Source organism: Oryzias latipes, chromosome 16 (genome assembly GCF_053564925.1).
Source record: "Oryzias latipes strain Hd-rR chromosome 16, Olatipes_Hd-rR_3.1".
Taxonomy (NCBI): Eukaryota; Metazoa; Chordata; class Actinopteri; order Beloniformes; family Adrianichthyidae; genus Oryzias; species Oryzias latipes.
Genome location: NC_136252.1, coordinates 9,957,433 through 9,962,498, shown reverse-complemented (window position 1 = coordinate 9,962,498; position 5,066 = coordinate 9,957,433). Strand labels below are relative to the sequence as shown.

General features: G+C 51.3%; 1 pseudogene; it reads left to right on the top strand.

Annotated features, from left to right (window-relative positions):
- The first annotated feature begins 1,798 nt into the window (after nucleotides 1-1,798).
- LOC144984501 (uncharacterized) lies at nucleotides 1,799-4,734 on the top strand (annotated as a pseudogene).
- The last annotated feature ends 332 nt before the right edge of the window (nucleotides 4,735-5,066 follow it).

The window sequence follows — 5,066 nt, the reverse complement described above, 5'->3', positions numbered from 1 at the left end:
AAATGAAAAGGAAAAATTGTGGAGATGGGAAAATATTACTCTGGAGGAAAAATACAGACAAGATAAAAAAGAAATGGAGAAAAAAGATTTTGAAAAAGAGAGAAGCAGAGGATTGGGTGAGAAGAGGGGATGATCTGCAGGTATGGAGCTCTCCTCACCCCTGCCCTGCTGGGCATTGGAACAGGCGGGCTGGTCGTCTGGGACAATGAGCTCATGTCTGGTTTTAATGCCAATCTCCTGAACTGGTACAGAGTGCAGCCAATCAAGCACAGAGCCAGAGCTGCATCCCTACTTTCACCTCTGCCAGAAGGAGGATGGAGAGCAGCTGCTGAGAGGAGCCACACCAAAAGAGGAGAAGTGACAGACAGCTGTGAAATGAAAAGGTATCTTTATGTCTCTGAAAGATACCTCCATGACAAAACACAGATAAAGTCACAGAGAAGATGCTTTTACAGACACAAAGCAGACGCAGAGGAGACGCAATGCAGACACCGAATAGGCGCAGAGAAGACACAGAGGAGACGCAGAACAGACGCAGAGCACACACAGAACCGACGCAAGCAGACACAGAACAGATGCAAAGCAGACGCAGAGCAGACACAGAGGAGACGCAGAGCAGACACAGAGGAGACGCAGAGCAGACACAGAGGAGACGCAGAGCAGACACTGAATGAACACAAATGAGACGCAGAGTGGACGCAAAGGAGATGGAGAACAAACACAGAGGAGACGCAGAACGTACGCAGAGCACACACAGAACCGACACAAAGCAGACGCAGAGCACACACAGAGGAGATGCATAAACAGACGCAGAGCAGACACAGAACAGACGCAAGCAGACACAGAACAGATGCAAAGCAGACGCAGAGCAGACACAGAGGAGACGCAGAGCAGACACAGATCGAACACAAATGAGACGCAGAGTGGACGCAAAGGAGATGGAGAACAAACACAGAGGAGACGCAGAACGTACGCAGAGCACACACAGAACCGACACAAAGCAGATGCAGAGCAGACACAGAGGAGACGCAGAACAGACACAGAGCAGACACAGAACAGATGCAAAGCAGACGCAGATTAGATGCAAAGCAGACACAGAACAGATGCAAAGCAGATGCAAAGCAGACGCAGAGCAGACACAGAGGAGACGCAGAGCAGACACAGAACGAACACAAATGAGACGCAGAACGGACTCAAAGCAGACGCAAGGCCGACGCAGAGCAGACACAAAGCAGATACAGTGGAGGCACAAAGCAGACACAGAGGACATGCAGAGCAGACACAAAGCAGATGCAAAGGAGACGCAGTACAGACACAAAGAGAACAGACACATTGAAGACGTAGAAAGGACACAAAGCAAACACAGAGGAGATCCAGAGCAAACACAAAGCAGACACAATAGAGACGCAATACAGATGCAATGCAGACAGAGAACAGACACATAGCAGACGTAGAAAGGAGACAAAGCAGAAGCAGAGCAGGAACAAAGCAGATGCAAAGCAGACGCAGAGGAGGGACTGAATAGACACAAAGCAGACGCAGAGCAGACACAAAGCAAAAACAAAGCAGACACAGAGGAGCCGCAGAACAGACACAAAGCAGATGCAGTGGAGGCACAGAGCAGGAACAAAGCAGACGCAGAGGAGGCACAGAGCAGAGACAACGCAGACACAGAGCAAACGCAGAGCAGAAACAAAGCAGATATAGAGGAGGCACAGAGCAGACACAAAGCAGATGCAGAGGAAGCACAGAGCAGGAACAAAGTAGACAGACGAGGCACAGAGCAGACACAAAGCAGATGCAGAGGAAGCACAGAGCAGACACAAAGCAGATGCAGAGGAGGCACAGAGCAGGAACAAAGCAGATGCAGAGGAGGCACAGAGCAGAGACAAAGCAGACAGAGCAAACGCAGAGCAGAAACAAAGCAGATATAGAGGAGGCACAGAGCAGACACAAAGCAGATGCAGAGGAAGCACAGAGCAGACACAAAGCAGATGCAGAGGAAGCACAGAGCAGGAACAAAGTAGACACAGAGCAAACGCAGAGCAGAAACAAAGCAGATATAGAGGAGGCACAGAGCAAACACAAAGCAGATGCAGAGGAAGCACAGAGCAGGAACAAAGTAGACATAGAGGAGGCACAGAGCAGACACAAAGCAGATGCAGAGGAAGCACAGAGCAGACACAAAGCAGATGCAGAGGAGGCACAGAGCAGGAACAAAGCAGATGCAGAGGAGGCACAGAGCAGACACAAAGCAGATGCAGTGGAGGCACAGAGCAGACACAAAGCAGATGCAGAGGAGGCACAGAGCAGACACAAAGCAGATGCAGATATAGAGGAGGCACAGAGCAGACACAAAGCAGATGCAGATATAGAGGAGGCACAGAGCAGACACAAAGCAGATGCAGAGGAGGCACAGAGCAGACACAAAGCAGATGCAGTGGAGGCACAGAGCAGGAACAAAGTAGACATAGAGGAGGCACAGAGCAGACACAAAGCAGATGCAGAGGAAGCACAGAGCAGACACAAAGCAGATGCAGAGGAAGCACAGAGCAGACACAAAGCAGATGCAGAGGAGGCACAGAGCAGGAACAAAGCAGATGCAGTGGAGGCACAGAGCAGGAACAAAGCAGACGCAGAAGAGGCACAGAGCAGGAACAAAGCAGACACAGAGCAAACGCAGAGCAGAAACAAAGCAGATATAGAGGAGGCACAGAGCAGACACAAAGCAGATGCAGAGGAAGCACAGAGCAGACACAAAGCAGATGCAGAGGAAGCACAGAGCAGACACAAAGCAGATGCAGAGGAAGCACAGAGGAGGAACAGAGTAGACACAGAGCAAACGCAGAGCAGAAACAAAGCAGATATAGAGGAGGCACAGAGCAGACACAAAGCAGATGCAGAGGAGGCACAGAGCAGGAACAAAGTAGACATAGAGGAGGCACAGAGCAGACACAAAGCAGATGCAGAGGACGCACAGAGCAGACACAAAGCAGATGCAGTGGAGGCACAGAGCAGACACAAAGCAGATGCAGAGGAGGCACAGAGCAGACACAAAGCAGATGCAGTGGAGGCACAGAGCAGACACAAAGCAGATGCAGAGGAAGCACAGAGCAGGAACAAAGTAGACAGACGAGGCACAGAGCAGACACAAAGCAGATGCAGAGGAAGCACAGAGCAGACACAAAGCAGATGCAGAGGAGGCACAGAGCAGGAACAAAGCAGATGCAGAGGAGGCACAGAGCAGACACAAAGCAGATGCAGTGGAGGCACAGAGCAGGAACAAAGCAGACGCAGAGGAGGCACAGAGCAGAGACAAAGCAGACAGAGCAAACGCAGAGCAGAAACAAAGCAGATATAGAGGAGGCACAGAGCAGACACAAAGCAGATGCAGAGGAAGCACAGAGCAGACACAAAGCAGATGCAGAGGAAGCACAGAGCAGGAACAAAGTAGACACAGAGCAAACGCAGAGCAGAAACAAAGCAGATATAGAGGAGGCACAGAGCAAACACAAAGCAGATGCAGAGGAGGCACAGAGCAGGAACAAAGTAGACATAGAGGAGGCACAGAGCAGACACAAAGCAGATCCAGAGGAAGCACAGAGCAGACACAAAGCAGATGCAGAGGAGGCACAGAGCAGGAACAAAGCAGATGCAGAGGAGGCACAGAGCAGACACAAAGCAGATGCAGTGGAGGCACAGAGCAGACACAAAGCAGATGCAGAGGAGGCACAGAGCAGACACAAAGCAGATGCAGATATAGAGGAGGCACAGAGCAGACACAAAGCAGATGCAGAGGAGGCACAGAGCAGACACAAAGCAGATGCAGAGGAGGCACAGAGCAGGAACAAAGTAGACATAGAGGAGGCACAGAGCAGACACAAAGCAGATGCAGAGGAAGCACAGAGCAGACACAAAGCAGATGCAGAGGAAGCACAGAGCAGACACAAAGCAGATGCAGAGGAGGCACAGAGCAGGAACAAAGCAGATGCAGTGGAGGCACAGAGCAGGAACAAAGCAGACGCAGAGGAGGCACAGAGCAGAGACAAAGCAGACACAGAGCAAACGCAGAGCAGAAACAAAGCAGATATAGAGGAGGCACAGAGCAGACACAAAGCAGATGCAGAGGAAGCACAGAGCAGACACAAAGCAGATGCAGAGGAAGCACAGAGGAGGAACAGAGTAGACACAGAGCAAACGCAGAGCAGAAACAAAGCAGATATAGAGGAGGCACAGAGCAGACACAAAGCAGATGCAGAGGAGGCACAGAGCAGGAACAAAGTAGACATAGAGGAGGCACAGAGCAGACACAAAGCAGATGCAGAGGACGCACAGAGCAGACACAAAGCAGATGCAGTGGAGGCACAGAGCAGACACAAAGCAGATGCAGAGGAGGCACAGAGCAGACCCAAAGCAGATGCAGTGGAGGCACAGAGCAGACACAAAGCAGATGCAGAGGAGGCACAGAGCAGACACAAAGCAGATGCAGATATAGAGGAGGCACAGAGCAGACACAAAGCAGATGCAGAGGAGGCACAGAGCAGACACAAGCAGATGCAGAGGAGGCACAGAGCAGACACAAGCAGATGCAGTGGAGGCACAGAGCAGAGACAAAGCAGACATATAGCAGATGCAGAGCAGACGCAAAGAAGACACAAAGCAGACGCAGAGCAAATGCAATCGAGACTTTGTGACTCTGTTCATGTGTCTGCGTGTTTTAGTCAGTATGAGTGAGTTGCATGTGTGTAACTGTGGGTCTAGATGTGTGTGGAAGCAGGTGAGTTTGTGTGTGTGCATGCATGTGCAGGCATGTGCATAGGCCCCCAGTCTTGTGTGTGTGGGGGGGGGGTGTTTGGGGACTGGAGAGCTTTCAGTTATCAGGCGTGTCTGCTGCCTGTCTGGTATGGTCTGACCTGTTAGTGGTGTCAGTCTGCACATGGCTCCCCAGGGGACCCGACTGATGCTGCAACCGAGCTGCATAAGCATGTGAGCATGTGTGTCTGTGCGTGTGTCTGTGTTTGTGTGGGGAGGGGGGTGTACAGAAGCCCTGATGTGCAAATCCCACC